Source organism: Panthera uncia (assembly GCF_023721935.1).
Source record: "Panthera uncia isolate 11264 chromosome B2 unlocalized genomic scaffold, Puncia_PCG_1.0 HiC_scaffold_24, whole genome shotgun sequence".
Lineage (NCBI taxonomy): Eukaryota > Metazoa > Chordata > Mammalia > Carnivora > Felidae > Panthera > Panthera uncia.
The window spans coordinates 29,464,110-29,491,916 of NW_026057580.1; the positions used below are offsets into that span (position 1 = coordinate 29,464,110).

Below are 27,807 nucleotides of genomic sequence, written 5' to 3' on the forward strand. Positions count from 1 at the left end.
AGTAACCCTGAGAAGGAGAACTAGAGAATCCTATTCCTAAGGGCTTATTCTCCCTGCGAGTTTAATGCTATAATAATCCACTGAAAAGCATCAAGTTTGTTCCAAAGAGCCAAAAGAGCAGGTCTTCGAAGAAAAAATAATTATACTGAACACATACACATGGGAAATGTAGTTGTATGGATTTGGCTTTATGAATATACTCCAACAAAAGCTCTGTTCTGTAGAGGCAAATAAGATGACCGAAGAAAAGCAAATAGGCTTTGTGAAAGGGGAATAGTATGAGAGCAAAACAGTGCCTCAGTTTGCACTAGGAAATACCTATAAAATTTGATCTAAAATAACTTGAGGATAAGTTCTTGAAGAGTGAGAGAAGTACCTGAAACCCAAAAGCAGATAAATATCTGTTCACAATGGGCTAGGCCCAAGTTTAAAACAGGTATCCACTGTCTTAGCCTGTTTAGACTGCTGTAACAAAGTATCATAGACTGGGTGGCTTATAAACAACAGAAATTTATTTCTCACAGTTCTGGATAATGGAAATCTAAGAAAAGGGTGCCAGCATGGTTGAGTTCTGTTAAGAGTCTTCTTCCAAGCTGCAGAGTTCCAATTGTATCCTCACATGGTAGAGAATAGATTGAGGAAGCAATCTCTCTTATGTCTTTTTTTTTTTTTTTTAATTTTTTTTTCAACGTTTTTTATTTATTTTTGGGACAGAGAGAGACAGAGCATGAACGGGGGAGGGGCAGAGAGAGAGGGAGACACAGAATCGGAAACAGGCTCCAGGCTCCGAGCCATCAGCCCAGAGCCCGACGCGGGGCTCGAACTCACGGACCGCGAGATCGTGACCTGGCTGAAGTCGGACGCTTAACCGACTGCGCCACCCAGGCGCCCCTCTTATGTCTTTTATAAGAGTACTAATCCCATTCATAAGGATTCCATCCTTATGACCTGATCTAATGCTAATCACCTCCTAAGATTCCCAACTCCTAATAGTATCACGTCAAAGGATAAGATTGCAACATATGAATTCTGGGGGAACACAAATATTCAGTCTATAACATACATCCGAATGAAACAAGAAAAGGTTAGGTTATTTCTTAATTTTTTTGCAATGTTTATTTTTGAGAGAGAGAGAGAGAGAGAGAGAGAGAGAGACAGAGTATGAGTGGGGGAGGGGCAGAGAAAGAGGGGGACACAGAACCTGAAGCAGGCTCCAGGCTCTGAACTGCCAGCATGGAGCCCAATGTGAGGCTTGGATTCAACAACCACGAAATCATGACCTGAGCCGAAGTTGGACGCTTAACCAACTGAGCCACCTGGGCTCCTTTAGGTTATTTCTAACATTATATAAAAGAGGAAAATGAAGGAGAAATGACGCTGCTTCAAACCTTCAAGGATAAAGACTCCCTCAAAAGTTTCTGGGCTTTAATATAGGAGATGATTAAATATGATAGAAATTGTTCAGAGAAAGATTATGTATTGTAGTGAGTTTGATTTCACAGAGATATAAACTCCTACCCCAAAGCAAGTATGTATAGAAATTCTGAAGCCTTCATGGGAATGGTAAAATCAAAACAACCTTTGGTTCTTATTTGGTTATCGGTATGGCTAGCATGTTTTCTGATATATAAAATATGTTTGTTTTGTTTATAAACAAAACAAAACAAAAAAGAGAAACACACACACAAACTTTCCTGGATGCCTGGGTGGCTCAGTTGGTTGAGTGTCTGACTCTTGATTTCAGCTCAGGTCATGATCCCAGGGTCATGGGATCCCATCCCACATCTGGCTCCACACAGAGCACGGAGCCTACTTAAGGTTCTCTCTTTCTCTCCTTCTGCCCCTCTCCCTACCCACCCCAAACAAAACAAAACAAAGCAAAACAAAACAAAACAAAGAAACCTTCCTTATTTGGCAAAAAACAGTTGCATGCATCAGTTAGTAGCATACATATAAACTGAAGACTGGAAGTATCACTTGCTTCACTTGTTTTTATGTTTGTTTGTGTTTTTTGGGGGGGACTGTTATTTAGTGTCAAAGAAGTTAAGCAGTATTTTTTGTTGTTGTTGTCTGGTACCATTTTAAAAATTATATTTAGAGACAACATTTTCTCGAAGAAACCTTGTGTGTGTATGTGTGTGTAGGGGTACCATATTTATTTCATTGGTAATACTGCTGTTCTTTATTGTTCAGGGGGGTTTTGTTTGAGTTTTATCCTAGAAATTATAATGATACTATTAACTGCTAATGAAATATAAATAAAATAGAGTTGAAGAAAATGGATACTGCAAATGTAATCCATTATAGTATACTTTGTCCTAATAATTGAGAATATCTGGCTTTCTTGGGAAAGTGAAATTTCTATTGATATTGACAAGTAAAATTAGAATGGAAATGTCTGTCCTTAAGAACAGGGAAGTGAATATTTTCCAGGCAAGTTACAAATGTTATCACCTTAAGGGGAAGAGTCTCAGTGCACCACAAACAGTACTTAACCAACTACATGGCTCAGGGTCACCAGAAAGATATGACCCACACAGGCACTAGATGAAATTCTTTACTCATGTAGAAAAGAGGTAGAACAAGATCAGCTTCAATAGTGGGCACTGGTCCCCCATGACCCACAGGTTCCCTCTAGCCCCATGCAACGTGATGCTCTGCACAAATGCCTCTCGTGCGATAGGTAACGAGCCCCATTTTCTCCCCTGTGAGGGTTGGTCAGGTGTCATATTATGCACATGCATAAGCAGGATAAAGAGAGCATGTTGACTAGGAAAAGGTAAAAACATTGCCACACAAAACGATAAGCCCAGTATAGGTTGTGTGGGTTTCCTACCTCTTGGTAAGCAACTGCTCTAAGCCCAAGGACCATTCTTATATGGCCGAGAGGGTATTTAAAGACCACATGCACATGTCCACCTTTCCCAACAGTCCTCAAGTAAACAGTCTCACTTGACACGGTCAGTGTTGGTGTCTATATGTATACACGTGTATGTGTGTACACATATTCATATATACATATATATGTATGTATATAGGCCAGACAGACACTGGCAAAACTGCCTGTTCATATGTATGTACACACACAGACACACACATATACATACCCAGAGTCACAAGTACAAGGGCATTAAAAAAGATGTTTTAACTAATTATATCTCTGTATTAAAAAGGTAAGTAATGATTTGGTCCTTAGTATATAGTTTTTATCACAGAAACTTGATAATATTTGTATACCCTTGGTTTTATGTTGATTTGTCAAGAGGGACTGAGTAAGATCTAAGTAAATTAAATGAGGACACCAAAACTCTCACAGTGTTATAATGACTTGATCACACAAGGAAATATCGTCTATGTAAGGCAGGTCATTCAAGTGGTGTTGGGTCTAACTAGAAAAGAAGAGTGGGTGGACTGAGGGAGGTATTGGATGGGGGAAAACAGAAGGTAGATTGAGAGATGTCCAAGAGTCCAAGACTAGAAGTGGCACATATATTTTTTTCTCAGTCATTTTTGGCCAAACCTTAGTCAAATGGTCCCATCTACATGAAAAATTTGGAAATGTAGTCCTTATTTGGCAAACTTACCAGTACAACTCTATATCATGGAAAAGGCTACTCTTTCTTACAACAATTCATATACATCCTGGGGTCTCACAGGATAAAAAGGAACTTCTGAGATGTAAACATTTAATAAGTTGTTAACTCTTTCAGATTGATCTCAAACACATTTTGGGATATTGATGGACATACCACTTAGGGAAAAATGTTACAGTGGGAGCAGAACACCCTTACCTAACCAGGAGTGCATTGTGAACATTCAAATGCAGAAATATTTTGATATATGATATCCCCTGCTCCAGTTCCCTCTTCCTATACTGGTATCATTTTTCTAAAACTTATCTTAGGTGATCTGATATTTGAAAACACTTAACAGAAAATTGCTAAATTTTTTTCACATCATTATTTTGTTGACTAAATTTGTGGAAAAAAATACAAGGAATATTTGAAATATAAAACACAAATCATGATCCTTGTCCTGAGCCTGGTATTACATATATTATTATTATTAGGATCTTAATACTAATAATAAGCAGGTATTCTATATTGACTCCAATAGTCAGGAAAGTAAAATGATATGTAAACAGATAAATAATTACCTACTTGGAGGTCATAGCACAACTATCTTCATGATTTTCTCTTCATTTTTAACCTGTGATGCAAAAATTATTGATCATATTAAGGATGTATCTAGATTTTCACTTTCAATTAAAGCTAATAGGTTTGCATTTTCTGTTACACAGAGCAATGAAAAGGTCATATTCCAACTTCAAATAAAAAAGTGCAGAAGCAGCAATTTTTCAATAGAATAAACTATTATTAAAAGCAGATTAAAGAACATCCATTTCTAACTCTGCATTTTAAAAGTATTATGGGAATCGCAGAAATATCCTGTAACGTTACTTCATATAGTAAAACAGTGTTGCATGGCATGGAACACTAGTGGAGATGTGGTTACTTCCATAAATTATAAATCAGTCAGCAGAACATGTACAGAAAATATATGAAACAGAAAATGATAACAATTCATAGAGGAGAGAAAGCACAAATAACACACTACAAGTTTGGCTTCAAAAATCTGTCAGCTATTTCCTCATAGTGTGTTAAGTGAAGGAGAAAAATAGAGCTCCAGGATATGTGACCATGTAGCATTTCAACTGGAGTCTCCTAATTGCAAAACTTGAAAAGCCGTTCTTTCTTTTCAGCTCAAAAAAGTGAAGCTTTGTGTCTAGAGGGCAACTTGTTCAGATTTCAGATTGCAGTCTTCTTTACCTTGTATGATTATATTACTTTGGTTTGTAGTTGCCTATAACTTTTATTTACCCAGAAGAATCAAATGCCACTTTTTCTCAACACCAAATGTTTCAAAATTTGAACTTTTGTACCAACACTTTTTCTGATGGTTTTTATTTTGTCTAACTTGTTTTAGATTATGTACAATATATATATACTTGAAAATTTTATATATGTATATTTATGTGTATATATATATATGTGTATATATATATACACATAAATATACATATATGTATGTGTATATATATACACATATGTGTACATATATATATACACACACATAAATATACATATATATACACGTATATATATATGTATATATAACACATACATACGCACAAACTCTACTGGAGATATGATATGTATGGTATTTATATGAATTAGGTAAATTAAGATTATAAAATAAATTTTACCTTTTTATTGAATTAAAATAATTAAAGGAAGGTCTAGGGAAAATAATTTACTGTTTCAAAATGATTTGTGTATAATAATTGCCATAATAAATGGATTTGAGTATTTTAAAATTCAAATAGGACATGCATGTTGTAAGAATCCCTTCCTAAAAGAGTGAAGTGATAAATGAGATAAACTAACCAAGTAAACATTTCCAAAAGAAAAATTTGTCCTAAATTTTTTGAACATTTCAGCACATATACATTTGATTTTTTGTAGTCTGACTTTTTTTAAGTTTATTTATTAAGAGAGAGAGAGCGAGCAAAAGAGAGAGAGAGAGAGTGCACCTATGTGTGCTTACAAGTAGGCGAGGGGCGGAGAGAAGGAGAGACAGAATCTTGTGCTGACTCTGTGCCATTAACAGAGAGCCTGATGATGGGCTCAAACTCACTCTGTGAGATCGTGACCTGAGTCAAGATCAAGAGTCGGATGCTTAACCAACTGAGCCACCCAGGCACCCCTGTAGTTTGACATTTTGGGCCACAGATTGCATTCATGTCTTCCAGAAACAAGTGTAAGTTTCTACAAATTTTACCCATATTTTCAATTTCAAAAGTGGATAGCATACAATTTAAATCACAGAAAATACTTTGGGTGACTTTGCTCTAGAGATGTTTTAGAACATTATCCAATTCCTCTTCTACAGAACCCAAGAAGGTGTGTATGCTCATGCTCTGAGTCAGTTGCAGTTCTAGATCTGAATTTGGTTAATGCAATGCAAAATATTTTGGAAGTCCATTGCTTCTATAAATGTAAGAATATACTGTTTTAAGTCTTGCTACAGGTTTATCAATTTTATCAATTTCTAAAGAACCAGTTGTTTGTTTTACTCACTTTCCCTGATGTTTTCCTATTTTCAATTTCAATGATTTCTGCTCTTTTATTCTCTTCCTTCTTGCTTTGGGTTTATTTTGCTTTCCTTTTTTTTCTTTAGTTTTCTGGGCAAACTTTATTTGAAACCTTTCCTCATCTCTCATGTAAGCATTTAGTATTATACATTTCCCTCTCAGCAATAATTTTGTTGTATCCCATATATTTTGAATATGCTAAATTTTCATTTTCATTGTAGTTTATATGATTAAAAAAAGACTTTGAAACTTACTCTTTGAAACCTGAATTATCTAAATGTTTATAATTTGATTTCCACATATTTGGAAAATGCCTATTGTCTTTCTGTTATTGATTTCTAGTTATCACCCAGTATATGTAGAGAACATACTCTGTGTAATTTAAGTGATTTTAATTTATTGAGGTTTGTTTTATGGTTCCAGATTTGGTTTACTTTGGTGACTATTCCATGGGTTCTTGGGGAAAAAATGTCTATCCTACTTTTGTTAGGAAGAATGTTCAATGTATGTCAATTAGACCTTGTTAGTTGGAAATTTTGTCTCTGCTGTGTGTGAGATCTCTTTGTCTATCTCTGTCTCTCTCTCTCTGTATCCTATTGGATTTGTTTCTTTAGGGAACCCTGAATAACACTTAGACTTCCAGAGTTCTCTTGTGCTTGTCTCTTTTGATATTTCCAGAGTTTATTGATGTACTTGATGGGAAGAAAACCAAAGAAACAGGTTTACAATATCCTGTCTAGACCAGAAGTCCTAAAAGTATATTGTGGTAAAACTCGTGATCATAAGAAAAAATATTTTATACAATTCCTGTAAAACTATATACTATCTCTAGGACATCTATATTTCTTCCTTTTTCTTCTTAGGAAATTGTAATTTGCTGGAGGTAACTTGTCACAGTACCAACATGTCCAATATAAATTTATCCTCTCTTAGGTCCCACTGCTGTTTGACAGTCATTTTTAGTCATCTGATATAGACTCTGTTGCATTTACCACAGCTGTTATCTAAGAATTACTTTCTTCTCTCAAACATCTAAGTATGCTACTTCAGTTGTCATCCTTATCTGTAGAATGCATCTCCTACTTTATTTGTAAAAATTCAAGTCATCTGGGGCACCTGGGTTGCACAGGTCATGATGTCACAGTTTGTGAGTTTGGACCCTGTGTCAGACTCCACACTGACAATGCAGAGTCTGCTTGGGATTCTCTCTCTCTCCCTCTCTCTCTGCCTCTCCCCCACTCACATGCTCTCTCTTTCTTTCAAAATAAATAAATAAACACTAAGAAAAACCCCAAGTCATTTGACCCAAAATTCCTGCATAGTCTTGTTCTTTACTCAAACATCCATTTCTCCTTTCTGTTCCATTTCAGAAAAAAGTATGTCCCTCTTTTCGTGTCACTGTTCATTCTATCTTTGGGCCTCAATCTATGCCTTATTTATTCTATAATTTCAATTTTCTCTTAAAATGTTTATTTATTTTTAGAGAGAGAAAGTGGGGGAGGGGCAGGGAGAAAATCCCAAGTACGCTCTGTGTTCTCATCTCAGAGTGTGACATGGGGCTCAACCCCATAAATTTGAGCTCCACAAACAGTGAGATCATGACCTGAGCCGAAATCAAGAGTCAGACACTTAACCAACTGAGCTACCCAGATGGCCCTATCATTTGAATTTTTAATCTCTCACTCACTCTTGTCCCTTAATTCAATGAAATTAGTGTTCCCTAGAGTTCTGCAATGTGGTGGCCCTGCAAAATAGAACCAGAATCTATATAAGATCATTTTCACAGTTCAATGGTGAGTTTTCTAGAAATCTTTTCTCTATTGAAATCCACTTTCAGTAATTGCAATATTTTAAAGGATGATTTACTAATTCACATTCACTGAAAGATGCTAACATTTTTTATAGCTGACTGTGTCTTAACAAGTGATGATGTTAAAATTAAAGAAATGGAATCTCAAGAAGGATATAGACAATTTGAAATTTATTACTCAGAGAACCTGGAACCATCTTATAAAATATTACAAAAACTAAAGGAAAATAGATTTAAAATGAGAAATTGGAGAGGAGAGGTAGACAATCATTTCTCTCTTCAAAAATCTTTAATTTCATTTCAAGAGGAAGAGAGATAAGGTGTTTTCTACATTTTCCAAAGAATAATGCCAAGATGTAAGGGGAAAAAAAAACTGGAAGAGAAACAGATCTTGGCACAATATCAGTAAAAATTAATTAAGAAAATTAAATTTAGGAATGTTAAAGTAGTTTCCTTCAGTAAAATTTGAGTTACTCATAAATGGAATAACTCTTATGGTTGGAATGCATAAGTAACTGGGCAATCTTTTTGCAAAAGTATTGAAAGAGGACTTAAACATCTGAAGGAACTTTAGATCAAATGTCCTCTAATGACCTTTCCAACCCTGAGATATAAAACCTAAGCTTTGACATTTCTCCAAGAGAGAAAGTAGGGTTTATACATTGGGCTGAAGAGATCTTTCAAGTACTCATAAATAGCAACAGAAAAAGAAATATTTTAAAATCATTTACAGAACTATGGACACAGATAATAAATGTAAAAAAAAAAAAAAAAAAAAAAAAATTTTAAAAATTTTTAAAAAAATAATGAAAAAAAAAAAAAAAAAAAAAAAAAAAAAAAAAAAAGTAAACAGTGGTTTATTCCAGGACCAGGACTACCAGTATAATGATGTCTTTGTTCTCCATGTAATTTTTTTTTTTTTAAGAGAGACAGAAAAACAGAGCACACAGTGAGGAGAGGGTCAGAGGGTATATAATGCAGGGCTTAATCCCATGACCCCAGGATCATGACCTGAACAAAAATCAAGAGTCAGATGCTCAACCAACTGAGCCAGCCAGGCACCCCTGTAATTTACCATTTTTATGTGAAGACTTTAAATATTTTTAAAATAGATAGATCTAATTTAACCACATTGTATTTTCCAAAAGAATAAGAATTAAATTTGAGATTCATTTCCACCTCTATAAGTCAAATACTCCCTTCACTAAAGTATGCTTATACTTAAAGTATGCTAAGTATGACCTCCACTACTTAGAATCAATCATAGCATTTGCTTTAAATTTATTTAAATTTAAATTCAAATTAATTAAGACGATGTAGATCCAGTTCTACTGAAATGTTTTCTGATTTCAAATTTTCATATGGGGAAAAACATTTATAGCTTTGTTAGCAAAATGAGTTATTTTGTTACTCTTTTTTAGATACTGGCCCTAAAAAAATAAAAACATTGAAGATTTGCTTTTTTGTGATTTTTAATTTACAAACGTTTGTAAGAAAATGTCGGCTTGGGTCATGTGGGTGGCTCAGTCGGTTAAGCATTCGACTTCCGCTCAGGTCATGATGTCACCTCTCCTGAGTTCAGGTCTTGGATCGGGCTCTGTGCTGATAGCTCAGAGCCTGGAGCCTGCTTCTGTTTCTGTCTCCTTCTCTCTCTGCCCCTCCCTCACTTGTCTTCTGTCTCTCTCTCTCTCAAACATAAAAATAAACATTAAAAATTAAAAAAAAAGAAAATGTTCGCTTAATAATAGTCATTTTATAATGTCTGCAGAAAGATTATTAACTTCAATAGTTTGGGAACCTACTATTATATAGTTGGTCAAAAGTTCCCTATGATATACTTATCACTATAAGTGAATCATTCTGATTTCTATATACTTTAAAGTGTATTACTTAAACTACCTATATCAGAAATGATGGTAGAACCAATCCTAGGCTTTCACAATCAGATTTCTGAGAATAGAGTCAGAGAATTTCCATGTAAAATAAAGACACATTCAAGTATCATAACAGGGATGATAAAAGTAAAATAAAATAGTAAAATAAAAAAAAATTAAACTCCTTATGAAGTCAGAAAACCATTTTAAATTGTTTTGAAAGTCTGTGAACTTGTTTATAAAACCAAAAACTTCTCCTTATTTCCAAAAAAGAAATATATATAAATTTATATATAAAAATATACAAATATAAAAATATACAAATATACATATATATATATATATATATATATAATATATACTTACTTTCAGATTCTCATCTGTACTATTTAGTACTACATTCTCATCTGTACTATTTAGTCAACAGAAACTACTTTATTTTTTTTTTTAATTTTTTTTTTTCAACGTTTTTTATTTATTTTTGGGACAGAGAGAGACAGAGCATGAACGGGGGAGGGGCAGAGAGAGAGGGAGACACAGAATCGGAAACAGGCTCCAGGCTCCGAGCCATCAGCCCAGAGCCCGACGCGGGGCTCGAACTCACGGACCGCGAGATCGTGACCTGGCTGAAGTCGGACGCTTAACCGACTGCGCCACCCAGGCGCCCCAACAGAAACTACTTTAAAAATTATATCATTTGTATAAAGAAAAGCAGTCTGGAACATATGGAAGACTTAATATTTGGGAATAAAATTTTCACAAATTGAAAAGTGGTAGAGATTTAGATAAAAAGTTCCTCAGTGTCTATTCCTAATGAGAGGAAAAAAATGCTTTATTCTTAATGTTAAAAAATTTTTTTAAATGTTTATTTATTTTTGAGAGAGAGAGAGAGAGAGTGTGTGAGCAGAGGAGGGTCAGAGAGAGTGGGAACCACAGAATCTGAAGCAGGCTCCAGGCTCTGAGCTGTCAGCACAGAACCCGACGTGGGGCTCAAACTCATGAGCTGGGCTCACCAGCCGTGAGATCATGACCTGAGCTGAATTCGGATGCTCAACCAACTGAGCCACCAGGTGCCCTGCCCCTGTTCTTAATGTTTTAATCTGAGGAATTACTGAACAAAGAACATAGTGGGGTAGGGGCAAGAGGGCTTGGGGTAGGATGGCTGAAGGAGAGTTGACCTAATCTGGCCATTGGGTGATTTATTGCCGAATCAGCACCACTCATCAGAAGGCACTGTGCTTGGCACTGCTATGTGGGCAAATAGAGCTTTCCCCCTTCTTTTGTTGTGCTACCTTTTCATGTGTATTCCTGTGTCCTTAGGTTGTCTCAGAATCTGTATTTGTGTGTGTATTTTGTGTGTGTGTGAGAGAGAGAGAGAGAAAGAGAGAGAAACCCAGATCCAAAGCTTAGCCTTGTCATTGTTTTTCATGTCAGTGAGCCTTTGCACATAGAAACATTTCATGAGTTTTGTACTTCATTAAATATTGAAGAGGTCTTAATAAGGATAACAAAATAGACAACTTTCAGGAAAATCTATTATTCTTTCCTTCATCTCCCTTCAATTCACAGTATTTGGATATATCTGTAATAGATCCTCTACTCTAAAAGAATTGTCAAGAAATTTATATTTCAAATGCAAATAATTGTATCTATGAAAAATCACCTAAAGATGCTTTTTTCCCCACATTAGAATGTAGGTTCCCATCAGGCATGGATTTTTGCTTGTTTGTTTTTGTTGCTCTTTGTCAAATCCTAAAGGCCTAGAAAAAAATTACTGGATCACAGATCCTCAACAATTAATTGCTGATTGAATGAAAAAGTGAGATATTTTGTCTACTGAGTTTTTTTCTTCTATGGGGTCAGAATCACATGTCTTACTAACCTTGCCTTAACTTTTCCTCTGTAGGAGAGGGAAGAATTCACACTGGTATAGGCTACCTTGTGATAGTCATCTTTACTGTAACCAGATGAGCTAGGAGAGATTCCTGGTCTTCTCACCTGCCCAAATAATTATGAGTCCATATGTACTTACACATACAGAGTAGAGCTCTGGTATAAGTTTAAGGGGCATTCTGATAATAGGAGAAAACATTATTCCCAGGAGGGCAGGGGATATGACAGATTGAGTCACATTTATATCAACTTCAGCTCCTTAAATGAGGCTAGTGCTGCTGGTTCCAACCTGGCTGTCTGGTCTTGCTTCATGAGGCTACCTCATGGTTTCTCACTCTCATTCCTTCTCTTTAGAAGGAGATCAGTTGGTTGAATCAATTAGCCACACATTCACTTTTCTGTGAACTATTCCCACAGGAAGTCAGGTAGACCTAGATAAATTTCCCAGCCAGTACCTCACCTTATCTTGATGTTTCATGCAATATATGGTATTTCTCTTTCATGTTTTCTAACAACAAATACTTATTTAATATTGTCATATTTAGTCTAGTACAAGTTTCTATTTTCTGGGAATGTGCAGAACTTCTACTTCCCCAACTGAGGCTCTTCTCCCTATTCTATTTTTTTTTTTCAACGTTTTTTATTTATTTTTGGGACAGAGAGAGACAGAGCATGAACGGGGGAGGGGCAGAGAGAGAGGGAGACACAGAATCGGAAACAGGCTCCAGGCTCCGAGCCATCAGCCCAGAGCCCGACGCGGGGCTCGAAGTCACGGACCGCGAGATCGTGACCTGGCTGAAGTTGGACGCTTAGCCGACTGCGCCACCCAGGCGCCCCTCTTCTCCCTATTCTAGAATCACTCTGTGCTTTCTAGAATTAGGGACTTTTTTTTTTCAAACTATGGTTCCAAGTTACAAAGATGTATGGAGAATTACTCTTTTGACCACTGCAGTAGGGTGGACAAAATGACGCAATTCGAAGATGTGCAATAAACTAGTTGGTGCTCTAAATATGTCAGCTTCTAAGAAAGAGTTGCTGCACATCTACTTCCAAGCATGATAAACTGCCAAAATAAAAAAAAATGAGAAGGGCAAAATGAGATAAGTGATAAAAGAGGATGTTGGCAGCAGCCATTGATGAATCATTTGTAAAGGTGATATTAAGAAGTAGAGAACTAATTTTTAAAACTACAGTAAGACTTGTTTGCAAGTGTCTTCTATTATCATAAAATACCATCCTGCTGCATAGCAGAGAGAATTTGATTTTTACTCTCTGAAAATAATCACTTGACATGCAGTATAAGTCTCTGCACTTGAAAAATTGTTTTACCACTTGTCTCCAGGATGGTTATTTTACAATCCAATATAAATGCAATAATCGGAATAAGAATGTGTGGGCCTCTCACAGTTTTAGAAACAAGGACTCATAAGGATATTATTTCACTAATATTAATGCAGTAACTCTTTTAGTATTGAAGGTAACAAGTCTTTAGTAGTAGAAAAATATTAGGCCTTTCATTTTTGTTTACCAAGCAGCATTTCATGAGATTTCCTGCCTGTGTCATTATCCATGGAGGAAACATTACTTTCATAATGGAAATGCTATACAGCAAACCTGCAATCATCAGATTGTCTACATAAGTAACACCAATGTGGATTTCCATCCAATAATTCACACTCCTTCGGTTCCATTGGACCACAGTGGGAATAGGTGTTGTATATATGCCTTACCCAAATAAACTCCTAAGTTACAAATAGTCATCTCCAACCATGATTCATATCACGCCCTCTTCCTCAATCTTCATGTCACAGATGTTGCTGCTGCCTTTGTCATGATAAATGTGAAAACATAGCAATGACTCACATATGAACTCCGGTATTTTGAAAATATGTGAGTTCTGAAATAGCCAGAAAGTGTTAAAAAAAACTGAAAAATTAATATGGAATATTAAACCAGGTACAGATTCAAAGGTAGAGCTGACTTTCCTATTTAAATCCAAATAAGTACTCCTATCCAACTCTGGGTGCCCAATGGGCATCCATCTTTCTTTGGCAATGCCTTAAAACGTGCACTTTTGATATACTGCTAAATCTAAAGAACAAGATATTAAGGTGGATGCACACATCTTTAAAACGTTCCTTACTCAGGCAAACTTCACTCAAATAGTTGTGCCCAGTACAAATATTAGAACAATGTAAGAGGCTGAAATTTAGAGAATTTGATTGCCTAGAGATGAGAAAGAAATGCATGTAGTGGGAGGGTAACCCAATAAACTTTATTTATGAAACTAGTATCCAGGCCATTGGCCTTAAATTGTCAATCTAATGTATTTTTTAATAATAATATTGAATTGAATTACATATTTATTTCCTGAGTTTTTTTTAAATATCTTCTTACATTTTATGCCCAAGTTCTGAATGCCAAAGATGAGTTGTCAGCTATTAGTTATGGACAGTTAAATCAAGATACATGTCTTGCATTTTGCAATTAATTTTAATCACAATGGGAAAAGCATTTTAAACTCCAATTAACTATTTTTAAGAATTTTATTTTAATGGGGCGCCTGGGTAGCTCAGTCGGTTGAGCGTCCGACTTTGGCTCAGGTCATGATCTCACGGTCTGTGAGTTGGAGCCCTGCGTCGGGCTCTGTGCCGACAGCTCAGAGCCTGGAGCCTGCTTTGGATTCTGTGTCTCCCTCTCTCTCTGACCCTCCCCCATTCATGCTCTGTCTCTCTCTGTCTCAAAGAAATAAATAAATGTTAAAAAAAAATTAAAATAAAATAAAATAAAATAAAATAAAATAAAATAAAATAAAATAAAATAAAAGAATTTTATTTTCAGAGTGCTTGGGTGCCTAAGTTGGTTTAGTGACCAGCTCTTATTTTAAGCTAAGATCATGATCTTATGGTTTGTGAGTTTGAGCCCCACATTGCGCTCTGCGCTGACAGCATGGAGCCTGCTTGGGATTCTCTATCTCCCTCTCTCTCTCTGTCCCTCCTGATTCTCTCTCTCTCTCTCTCTCTCTCTCAAAAAAATAAGAATTAAAAAAAAAAGAATTCTATTTTCAAGGATGTGAGGAGGAGAGATTTATGTTTACACACACACACACACACACACACACACACACACACCCACTCTTCTAGGGTTTTCCCTGAGAAACCAAGGGTAGCTTCATTTCATTTCATTTCAGAGAGATCTCCACAATCATCTGAGGAACACATGACCTATTGGTGATGTTTCCTTAAACACATGGAAGTCTCTTATGACACCCCAGGGTGCATTATGTTTTGGGGAAGAAAGCAAGTTAATACCTGGTTCTACATAGAAAATACATTAACAAAAGTGCACACAATTCCACTGGGAAGAAAATATTGATAATTGTTGGATACATCCAAGCAAGGTCTATATCCATCAGGGGCAGCTGATAGTGTCTCCAATGTGTCTCTTCAATCAGATGGTAAACCATTTCAGACAAGATGACTGAGTTTACTCTTTGTTTATAGAATGACTTCCTGAGAGCCTTCATTTCAACCTGTCCTGTTTGTCCCCATTATCAGAAATATGGCCCTCTTCCTCTCTATAGAATGTCAGTGGGATGACAACAGGAATAAGGGTGAGAAATACAAGTAGAGGTTTTGACAAGTATTTCACATGGAATGTACAGGATCTGTGGTCATCTCTTATTGTTTCCAATGACAAAAGGAAATAATTATCAATTCTTATCAGAGTTAATATGTTTGGACATGGCAGACCCAATAGTCGGCTACATTTAAGGATCCATCGTTGGTTTGGGAGAACTGCAATAGGATGCTTTCCTTCGTGGGTAAGATTCCAGTGATAATTGTCAAAGACAAAGATCATTAATTGCCCCTCACTCTTCTACATCTCCAGGAGATGTTCCCTTTCCAGGTCACAGAACTGTTGCTCTTCTACTGTCCCCTAATCTATACGTCCCATTCCAATAGCCATAGTTTTCCCTATTTTCAATCAGCACTTACTGGAAACCAGTTCTTCCATCCGAAAACAAGAGTGTACAAGGAAAAGTGGAATTGTTACAAAAGGTACAGATGTGTAGTTGTCTCTTTCTTTGTTTTTTTTTTTTTTTAACGTTTATTTATTTTTGAGACAGAGAGAAACAGAGCGTGAACAGGGGAGGGGCAGAGAGAGAGGGAGACACAGAATCTGAAACAGGCTCCAGGCTCTGAACTGACAGCACAGAGCCCAACGCGGGGCTCGAACTCACGGACCGTGAGATCATGACCTGAGCCAAAGTCGGACGCTTAACCGACCGAGCCACCCAGGCGCCCCAGTTGTCTCTTTCTTTGTAGGCCAGTGTAGGGGGTTCTTGGCAATCACTGTTCTTGTGTAAGTATTCATTTTCCTTATGATTATTACATCAAGCCATCAAGAGAATACATATAGCTGAAACAGAATTGTTTGCCATCCTTTAGCTGCCTTACCAAGGTGTGTGGACTAAGAGGAGGGGAAGGGGGAGAGTGTTATAAATTATTTGAATGGATTTTGAGGAGGATATTTCAATACTAAGTTATACCAAAAGCCCGTGGATATTAGGGTGTGGGGAAAGTCTACTGAAAACATTATCGGCCATTGTTGTCTTTTTTGAAAAAAAGGTGCATCATTACCATATGGAAAATTGTCCAGAAAGCTGAAAACGTAACACAGTTTAGTTCCAAGGGCCATAATTACATGGCCAAAATCAGCTGATCACATTGGGACAGCAGCACCATAACTTGAAAAAGTGCCAATTTTGTTGTGTTCCTACCAAATAGTTTTGACAGTGGTCGAAGTTCTGGTGTAGTCAGTATGTCAAGAGTGAGCAGGAGCCATAATCTGCCCCACATTGTCATGAGACAAATGGACCAACTTTTGGCAGGAGTCAAATCTGGCACACGGTGCTGGCCTCTGCATCAAAACACTGATTTGTTTACTTTGTGCTCAGTCAAGAATAGTGGTTCAGTTGCCACATCTGGTACAATTATGAATATAGGCAATAGTGTTTATAATCTGGATGTTGAAATATTTTATTCAGACCTTGACTTCATTGGGTCTGTTCAGATAAAAGGCCCTTAGTGTGTACATCTTTTGTGAATAATCTAGAGTCTGATTAGTAGCCATGATTTTTTTCCACCACGTACATTTCCCAAGAGTGGTGCCTTTAATTTTGTAGTTTTGCAACCGGGAGACTAAACAAGAACCCCATCTCTTGAGCAATAGCTCAAGAGTCTGTGAAAATATAACAAATTTAATCAAGGGGAGTATTGGCCAGGTACGTGACAACAGCCTTGGGTTCAACCCACTAAACAGAGAGAGCATGTCATTGGCAGTTCTGCATAGCTGATGCTGAGATAGAACAGCTGCCACAGCCCAGTGGGTACCATCAGGTCTCACCTCAGCCAAAGCATCAGTGAACCAGGCCAGGTATGTGGGGGAAGCTCTGTGAATTGTGGACCCCACTGAGCCATCAGCTTTGCTTCAGTCAATGGAGTAGAAAATGGAGTTTTCCCTAATGAGATAGTTGCCACTTTTTCATATAAAATAAAGAGCTACTGGGGCCAAATCAGCTGTGTTCTTGAATATAACTTTTCCGGTTCACTAGCTAGGTTTCTAGGTCCTATCTTCTTTGTTAATCATTGAATCTGAGTTGATCCACACCCAAAATAGGAATATTTGGTTTGGAAGTCACAAGACCTTCATAGTTCATGTGTTCAGTTTATACAAGAGTTTAATAATAAGCAAATAGCTGCTTTTGAAAATAAATGTGCCTGGTAGTCAGTCCCAGGAGAAAATGAGTACAAATCCCTAAGGAGAAGACCACTTCCCACTGACAGAGGTTCCAGTGTTAAAAATCATCAGTCACAAAGACTCAAACTTCAAAGGATTATTAGAATAGTGGGACCCAGTGTTCTTAGCACTTCTGCTTTTTTTGTTGTTTGTTTGTCTGTTTTGTTTTTTTCCATCAGGGGAATCCCTTCTGGTACTTATGGGAAGAGAAAGTGGAAGCATTTAACACATCGATTCCAACTACATATTCAGGGCTGAAAACAATGACAACCTGGGGCACCTGGATGGCTCAGGGGGTTAAGCATCTGACCCTTGGTTTCAGCTCAGGTCAGGATCTCACAGTTTGTGCCCTGCATTGGGCTCTGCGCCAACAGTGTAGAACCTGCTTGGGATTTTGTCTCTCTCTCCCTCTCTCTCTGCCCATAACATACCTTCTCTCTCTCTCTCAAAATATGTAAATAAACTTAAAAAAATGAAAGCAATGATAACAGTTGCACAGCACTGACTATAGAGGTAACAGTTATATTTTCCATGAGCAAGGGTATATAGTTTCTTCTTTTGAGCAGATAGAGTGAAGCGCCAATCATCTCAATAAAATAGGGGATTGATCTGGGTTGGGAATGGTTCATAGGGCACTTCTGCTTCACCCCAGTTCCACAGGTAGGTTCTGGTAGGGGCTGAATGTTTGTGACTCCCTCACATTCATATGTTAAAAACCTAATACTCATGGTAATGGCATTAAGAGGTGGGGGTCTTTGGGAGGTGAACAGGTCACAAGGGTGGGCCCTCCATGAACATTTTCACCAGAACCTGACCATGCTGGTACTCTTATCTGGGAATGCCAGATTCCAGAACCGTGAAAATAAATTTTTGTTGTTTATCAGCCACCCACTCTTTGGTATTTTGTCATAGTAGCTCAAACGTACTAAAATAGGCTCCTTCCAAACTTGTAATTGAGCCTAAGGTCCCTTTCCTCAACCCCTAACAGTTCTATCCTCCAGAAGTTTTGAGCTGGATTTTTAACCTCACTCCAAGCATATTAACAATTTGCTGAATGAGTTGAGGGGAGATGAACCTTGGCTTTGTTGCAGGCCCCTTTATTCTAGCTAGACCTTGTATCCAAAGCACTGTGAGACTATGAGGGAATTCACTCCACTTTTCTGGCCTATTCTCTGACCCTTCTCCATTGACCCAGAATGCAGAAAAGTCATTGGAAAGTCATCTTGTGACTTGTGACCGGGTTGGGTGCATATTGTAGTGTGGTAGGTTGTACTTGCCAAAGATGGTCACAATAATAACTCTCATGCTACATGTACACATGCAATGTGACTTTGATACACTTTCCATTGAGGGGTGGGATCTGTGTTCCTTCTTAAATTGGGCAGCATTTTATTTCAACCAATAGGGCATGATGGAAGCAACACACCATGAGCTCATAAAATGTGATTCAGCTTCTGCCTTTTTTGACAGATTCTTTCACTCTTACAGCCTTCAGCTGTTAACAATTCAACTTCCCTGAGGCCACCAAACTGTGAAGAAGCCCAAACTATTCCACAGAGATTACATGGATAAGCCCTGGGACCACATGGACAGAGAGACAGAGAACAGATAGCCCTCAGTATTCCATCCCTCCACTATTCCAGCTCCAGTCACATCTGAATGCAACCACTGCAGAGACTCTAGGCCAGAATCACCCAGCTGATATTTCCTGGCATTCTTGTGCCAAAGAAACTATAAGGGAAAATAAATGTTGTTTTAAGTCAAAGTTTAAGCCTAAATTTTGAAGTGATCTGTTCCAGGGAAATGCATAACTGGAATATCTAGTTTCGAGTTTGTGATGCCAACACAGTAAGATGGTCAAAATATCTGCTGTTTCTTTATTCCTCTATAAAATTTGCCTACCAGGGCCAATAGAAACACAATTTGTGCCAAGATCTGGCAAATTCCCAGAGGGAATAAAGTAGCTGGCAATCATTAAATCATTTAAAAAGGCTTTCTTCTCTGGAATTCTAGAGCATCTGGTCTTTGTCATTTGGTCTCTGATATATTTAAAAACACATTTATTTATTCATTTGTTTGTTTGTTTGTTTGCAGTTTATTCTTTTATTTTCTAGTTACCACAGAGGGATTCTTGGCCTGCTAAGACACAATCCGTTCTGTTCCCATTCTGTTTGAAGGCAAATACCCCCTTCACTCACTATACCTATTTCCAACAAAGTTTTATCATTGCATCTGTCACTATTTAGAACACACACACACAAATGCTTCCCTCAGTTTGTTATAATACTTATCTACTAATCACTATAGAATCCAGGACTTTCTGACTCCAAAATAAAGTTGTAAATATGGTATTTCTTAGTTTGAATAATGGATAATTTTTTTTCTAAATTTCACCATTTCCGAGTATTATAGAACTAGGTGGTAAAAGCAGTCACACCCAAAGCAAAACAGATGCCTTCTGAAAAAGCTGCCCTACTTCTCAATGGTCCAGATTGGAACACAGAACCACATACAGACCAACCACCACAGTACATCTAGGATGTAGTAATTAATATAAGCCAGGTAAGGTCCACTCCTGTGTTGGTGGGTAAGATGATCACTAAGAATTTTGAGGTTCTGTTAGGAATGGGGAGGGGATATACTAGTTAGTATTCTTAATACCAAACAATATAAAATTATTTCTGTAATTCCTGTTAAAAAATATTGAAGAGCTATCAGAGGGCCCAGTGTATATACTATCTAGCTAACCATCTGTAGAAATGGAATGGGGTATAAATTTAAAAAATACCATAAATCCAATCTCCCTAGGATGACTCTACCCACTAGAAATTTCCTGCCATGCCACATGATCTAGACATTCCAGAAAACTCACCATTGCATTGCTTACCTATGGCTTCCTAGGTTCCTATTCATTCCAAAATGCTGATTCTGAGAAGAGGCATATTGTCCTCATTTAGAATTCCATATTTGAAAGCCAGGCCCCATATCCAACTTTTCCTGGATTTACCTGAAATATTCAGGTGGTACATGGCAAAAGAACAACAGAAACAGAAGAAAAAAGAAAAAAAAACAAACAAACATACATGTTATTTCTTCCACTTTTCTGTGCAATGCTATTCATACGTTTTCACTTACCAACATAGATAAAGTACAGTTCAGGGTTTCTCAAGTATATCGTTGCATTAGAAGCCAAATTCAATTGTGTTCCAGCCATGATCATGGCTAAATTGTATCCACTACTTCTGTAATAAATTACCATAAATTTAGAGGTTTAAAAAAACCGAAATGTATAATCTTCCAGTTCTGTATGTCACATGTATGCCACGGGTCTCATCGAGCATAAGTCAAGGTGTTGGCACTGATGCATTCCTTGCTGGAGGCTCTAGTCATAGCCAGTAGCTATGACTTTTTTTCTGTGGTGTCACATTTCTGTCTGGCTGACTACACCAGGAGTTTCTCCCATTTTGATTATACTGAGCCCATTTTATTTATTTATTTTTTTTATTTTTATTTATTTATTTATTTATTTATTTTATTTTTTAATATATGAAATTTACTGTCAAATTGGTTTCCATACAACACCCAGTGCTCATCCCAAAAGGTGCCCTCCTCCATACCCATCACCCACCCTGCCCTCCCTCCCACCCCCCATCAACCCTCAGTTTGTTCTCAGTTTTTAACAGTCTCTTATGCTTTGGCTCTCTCCCACTATACTGAGCCCATTTTAACAATCCAAGACAATCTCCCCAAATCAAGGACCTTAACCCTTAATTATACCTCCAAAATCCCTCTTGCCATGTAAGGTAACATATTCACAGGATCTGTGCACAGTGGTGGTATTATTTTTTATTTTTTATTTTTTTACTGGAGTACCTGGTTTATTCTGACGCAGGTGAATCCCAGCACAGCGGTAGATTGTAGATTGTGAAACGAAGGTGTGGATTTCCGGATGTCTGGGTCTGGGCTAGCATTTCACCGTGTAAGGCGGGAAGTCCTGATCTGTGTGGAAGCTGCTGTGCTGCTTCCAGCACCTTGAAGCCCAACACCTGGTGCCGGGCTTGCGCCGCCTGCTCCTACCACTTGTGCGTCTCTTCGCCTCTCATTACTTGTGCGTCGCCACGCAATACAAGGTGAGTATCAGGGTCATCTGGAGGTCATAGTCCCACTGCTACTTGCGTGTTCAGTAGCCCGCTCCGCAGGGCCCCTCTCGCCCTCTTCCTTGCGCCGGGCTTGGCCGCTGGTGACTTAGTACGGAGTACCAGGGGAAAAAGTCAATCTCCAGGTAGGCGCTGCCCCAAATGTACAGATAGGCCAGGTGGATGTAGACCGAGGGCAGGGTTAGAGGGAGGGAGCCGGCTGCTGGCCTACTCAGATGGGCTTCGAGTTGCCGTCTGGGGATTGAAGACTCTGTACAGGGGCACCCTTGTCACTGGCCTCGCTCCGGGCGCTGAGTTGCGGACTGACCTGGCCCTCAATAGCTAGCTTCCTTGGTATTGGGAGCGGTCCCCAGAGTGGCTTTGCGGGCAGCAGTACCGGCGTTGGGGCGAACCCCGGACTTCCGCTAACTGCCAGGGCCCTTCGACAGCCCGGCCTGCTGGGGGCTGGGCGCTGGGGGCAGCAAATCGGGGTCCACCATGCACGCGCTGGGCGGAGTGGACAACAGTGGGAGAAACCTGAGGGGGTCTGGCAGCGAGTATCGGCAAGGAACCCCGAAGTTCTTGGTCTAAGTTCGTGGTGCTAGGGGACCTCCGGAGCACTCCCCTGCTCCCGTCGGAGCTGCCAGGGTTTAGGGGAGTCAGTACAGCCGTGCGGTGATCAAACTTTCCTGACCACTCCGGGTAAGCCCTCGTGTTTCGAGGAGGCGGAGCACCCTGCCCCCGGCGCGCTGCGCGAGCCTCAGCCCTGCCCCTTAGCGGTGGTGGTGCGGTCTGCAGTGCTCTGCCGCGCAGCGCAGGCTCGAAAGAGGCAGAAAGGGACTACCCCTTTGCGGGGCGCGGAGAGCCGACCCCTGCAGGCAGCCATGGGAGTGACGTCGGGCCTGGCCTCCTGGCCCCACTGTGGGCTCAGCGACAGCCGCCTACAGTCTTTGGCCTGTGGGCTGGTCGGGGGAGGGCGTGAGAGGGCTCCAGAGCGGGAGCCGCTGGTGGCCTACAGCACCTCCAGCGTTTTCTCTTCCGGACTATTGCTGTCTGCCCCGCAGGCCTCATTCCCAGCTCCAGTGTTCTCTCCAGGCGGGGCGGGCCACTGCCGAGCTGTTCTCTCCACACCAGAAGCAGGAACCTGGTGGGAGCTACTGGGTGCTTCCTTGTGGTTGGGACGCCTGGGTGGGGTGTGCTGGGCACTCTGCTGGGCTTGAGGGCTGCCTGGGGACTCGCCTTCTTGACATCGACCACAGCGGAGGCTGTGCTGTGTACCTTCTGGGGATGAGTCTGAGAGGGTCTCAGGTTTACCTCTGAGAGGAATGGCTGCTTTTTTCGGCCCTGTGAGGGGCCTTGGCTGCATTGGGTCATTCAGGGCACCATGGAATGCTCCTGGGCAGGCCTGGAGGGTGCTGTTGTTGGGCCCTTTCTTCTTTGAGCTGCCCAGGGAGACCATGCTTTCCTTACTCTCAGCTTCCTGAGGTCCTTGCTATGTCCTAGGGGTCACCACATGTTCTGCAAGAATCCTGAGTTCCGCAGGGGGCCAGACCTTCCACGAGAAGGGTGGGTGTAGTGCAACCAGGGGACAGCACCTTTGTTGATGGGGCCATGGGGTGTCACACCAGCCAGGCATGCAAGAAGCCAGCATGTGGTCGATGCAGGCCAAGGTGGGGGCAGCTGGCCCATCCATGACTATCTTCTGGAAGAATTTGGTAGGCTTGGATGGTGGCAGCCAGGGGCTCATGGTCAGGGGCATGATGATCAGCCAGTCCAGGAGGCCTGCGGCCAGCTTTGCCTAGTACTCATAGCACACCAGCTATGAGGCATGCAGGCATTGAGACCCAGGACACCCATGTTGGGTGAGATGAGTATGTAAAGCCTCACCTTTGGCCACTTTATCCTGCTAGCCCAGCTTTCTTAATAGATTCTTGAGGCCAGGGAGGCTGTCATTGCTCAGGTGGGTCACCAGCACAGCTCCTACCCAGTCTGGGTGCCTCATCAGCTTCCAGAAGCTCAATGGGGTTAGCGCTGCCTTTGATCAACTGTGAAGCCATTGACAGTGAAGAAGGTGGTATCACCAAGGACTCGGGGGAAGATGTAGCAGCAGCAGGGCCTGTTGAGCCTGGGAAAGCCCATTGAGGCTGCTGGCACCAGCAGCTGGGCCACTTACTCTAAGAGATCTCCCAGGCCCTTGGAGGCCAGCAGCTGCACACTTCCTGCCCACAGTGTAGGGTATGGGTTGTTTGTGGATTTGGGTGGTTAGTTACGGCTTTTGCACCAGGGGTAGCAAGGAGTGTGTGTGTGTGGGGGGGGGGACTCTCTTATTCTCATAGAAGAGGTTTTAGCACAAGTCTTCTTCTCACTTCCACCGCACCTCATTATCTCCAGATCTCCTTCTCTCCTCACATATTGTCATGATAGAGTCTGCACATTACTTGATCATGCTTTTTTGAGATCACTGTTGGGGCCACTTGTGGGGTCAAGCTGGGCTCCGCTGAGAAGGAGCTGATAGTGCTATTATGGAAAATTGTGGATCTGGCCAAGAACGAGTACACAAAACAACTATCACAAAATACTAGTTAGATTGGATTCGTTGGAACTGATGGAAAAGAAACTAAGATCCATGTGAAAAGCCTATCCTCTCAGGAGTAGGTGGACCCAGCTCTGAGACAGTTTAACCAGTCAGTGAACAATGAACTCAACACTGGGGTGGGGACCTCCTTCTGTCTCTGTACTGATAGGCAACCTCATATCAGGCAAATCTGAAGGCTTCCAAGAAGAATGTATTATTGCCTGAATCATTTTTTTTCTATTTTTTTATTTTATTTAAATCCAAGTTAGTTAACATAAAGTATAATAATGATTTCAGGAGTAGCATTTAGTGATTCATTACTTACATATAACACCCAGTGCTCATCCCAACAAATGCCCTCCTTAATGCCCATTGCCTATTTAGCTCATCCCCCCGCTCAACACCGTTCCAGCAACCCTTAGTTTGTTCTCTGTATTTAAGAGTCTCTTATGGTTTGCCTCCCTCTCTGTTTTTAACTTACTTTTTCTTCCCATCCCCTATATTCATGTTTTGTTTCTTAAATTCCACATACGAGAGAATGTATTATTGCCTGAGTATTTTTTTTTTAATCTTTGAGGAGAATTCAAGAAATGTTACCCTGATTCATCTGATATTGATAAACTGGATATTGCAGCAATGATACTGTGTTTAAATTTTGAGAATAGGTCAGTCTCCCAGTATGGAACCTCTCAAGTTAGATGTGGGGAATATAATTTTAGCAATGATTTCAGAACCCTATCATCACATATTTTCAAATCCAGAGATAGTAAGTTCCAAATTTGGAAGTGGCACTTGCAGCAAGATGGAACTTATTGATGATAATACTGTAGTCAGGACTCAAGGTTTACTATGGCAGTGTTTAGATCAAGACATTGCAGGATTCTTTAAATGACTCAATATTGCTGTGGGAGATACAGCAACTTTGTCTGAATGTCCAGGGTGGAAAGAATAGAGAAGCACCGGTTAGGTTTGTACATGAGGAGTATAGAGGCCTAGTACTACAGAAGCACAAACATCACATGGAGACCCAGTACACTGAGGTTTACAAAGCAACAGGTGATGATTTTCTTAAATTTGCTGGTGGTACATCCAAAGAAGTAGCCCAGTTTCTCTCCAAGGAGAAAGAAGTCATCGACTGTATGTGAGTGCTCACATCTGATGAAGTGGTGACCTTTTCTGGACAGCATTGCCTCACCAATGGGGGGAAGGAAGGCATCTTCTTTGTTAACTCCTGGATCAGTAGGCCCACAGGAAATGCTTTTGTCCTCTTTGCTCATGAGGAATATATACAGAACACAACGAAGGAGCATAAGGACTTGTTAGGAAAGGATACATTGAACCCTTTAAGAGAATAGGAGCTGAAATTCAGCAGATGATGAATCATTTCTTAGCCCCTCTCATTCCTCTTCCCACCATTATTCCAGTATTACCTAGGCAGTTTGTACACCTACAAATGTTGAAGAGCATATACACCTTTGAGATCTTTCCTGATCTTTCTTGAGGACCTCCTGTAATTTCTTGGGGAGTTTTGTCCAAATATTCAAACTCACAGGGTTCACATGGTATTGAAGCAACAGGGCTACCCATGGGTAAAAGTGTCTTTATCCAGATGAAGTCTATAGACAAAGCATTTATGGCTGCACAGAAGTATCCTAAAAAACTGTGAAGGACAGACATGCTAAAGTCTTTTAGTATTCAACTGAGGAGATGAACTTTGTATTCATGGGACAGGGCACATTTTGTTTTTTTACATTTACTAGTTTATTATATAATAAAGTATATTATATAGGATACAGACAAATAGCCAGATGAAGCAGTACATAGAGTGAGGTCCCAAAGTGTCCTAAGCACAGGAGCTTCTGTCCCCATGGAGTTGGGGTGTGCCACCCTCCTGGCATGTGAATATGTTCACCAACCCAGAAGCTCTTTGAACCTCATACTAATTGAGATTTTTTAATGGAGGCTCCATTATAATTAATTATCATTATTGATAATTAATTCCATTTGTAGTCCCTTTCCTCTCTTGGTGGAATGAAAGTTAGGGCTAAAAGACCTAAGATTCTAGTCATGGCTTGGTCTTTCTGATGGCCAGCCCCTATCCAATAACATACCAAGAGTCATTTTGTTAGAACAAAAGACACTCCAGGATATTCTAGGGGATTTAGGAGTTTAGTGTCAGATGCTCCTATTATGTAGGAAATTGCAGTTCTTAGGAGCTCTGTGTCACCAACTGGAATCAAAAATGAAATGTTAAGGAAAAAAAATTCTCCTAGCACCTCTATTATAAAGGGTTTGGGGAGCTCTGCATCAGGAACCAGGAAAAGACACACGCACACACAGAAACATACATCATTTCACACCAGGTAATCTGAGTCTGTTCCCCACCTCCCACCCCCACCTCATCTCTACTCCCTCTCCAACTATATCATTGATCTGGTTGAGCCAAAATCCTAGACTGTTGAGAGTTTCTTAGACAAAGCCACAGCTCTGGTACCAAGAGCCAGTGATACGATGTTTGTATTAGTTTTTAACTGTTGCCTAATGAATTGAAGCCAACCTAGTGACTTAAAGAAAACCCATTTATTCACTGTTCTGTAGGTCAGAAGTCATTCAGGCATGACTGTGTAGCATCTCACAGGGTCAAAATGAGTGAGCCAGGCTAGGCTCTTATCTAAAGGTCATCGTCTTTTTGTGCCAGCCAAGTAGCCAGAGGTGGGACCAGTGAGCCCTGGACTGAGACTGCCTTACAGTGACGGTTCCCTACCCTCTTTGGGAGAGATAAATGCTGACTCTACTCTGAAAGCTCCCAACTGCAAAGTTTACTTCTTTAGCTGTTGTGGTTAAAAGGTGCTTGAGGATCCCTCCTGCACTGGTGCTTTTGCTTTCTGCATTCCACCTCCCACTCCAGTGCTCTGCTAGGTGAGGGCCTGTGGCTGCAGAGCTTTTTAATCTAACTTAGCACAGAAGCTAGATGCTTGGTCCCAAAGAGAACAAGTAAACCAAGAATATGTAGAAGGTGCCATTTCTGTTCCTAATTTTAGAAAACACATCACTCCGGATCCTAGTAGGAGTCAGCATGGTCTGGCCAGAAAATCACATTATGATTTCAGGTATGGAAGATGGCATGGTGACCCCAAGTGCCTGTGAAAAGCCTTAGGAGTCTGTGGGCTTAATAGCTCTGGTGCCAACAAGTACAGAGAGTATGACATTCACATAGAAGATCTGCCAACTCCAGAAAGCATCCATGCCCAAGGAGAAAGTCAGAGTACCACAACCCCATATGTGGCAGCTAGTCACTCCATGGAGAAAGTGGATGGAGAGATATGGACAACAGTGAGAAAGATGGCTTGGTGACAGTGACCTTGGTTGGAATCATAGTTGAGTGTCTTATTAGCCAGTGCATTCATTAGTGGGATCATTATCGAAGTTGGGTGAAAAATGTCAGAAGAATACCCTGAAGAGCTAAAGAATTGTGATATTCTGCCAACATGTTTTAAAAAAGAGATTTTCCAGGATTGCCTGGGTAGCTCAGTTAGTTGTTTCTGACTTTGACTCAGGTCACA

General features: G+C 39.8%; 1 long non-coding RNA gene and 1 pseudogene across 1 annotated transcript; one reads left to right on the top strand and one right to left on the bottom strand.

The window, feature by feature from the left end:
- Positions 1 to 4,153: 4,153 nt before the first annotated feature.
- LOC125938109 (uncharacterized) lies at positions 4,154 to 21,584 on the bottom strand. Its single transcript, XR_007462617.1, has 3 exons — positions 21,407 to 21,584; positions 20,421 to 20,540; positions 4,154 to 4,209 (listed from the first exon to the last, which is right to left on the bottom strand). It is a non-coding gene; the product is annotated as an uncharacterized LOC125938109 (long non-coding RNA).
- A 2,502-nt stretch (positions 21,585 to 24,086) lies between these two features.
- On the top strand, positions 24,087 to 27,598 carry LOC125939082 (epithelial splicing regulatory protein 1-like; annotated as a pseudogene).
- Positions 27,599 to 27,807: the final 209 nt, after the last annotated feature.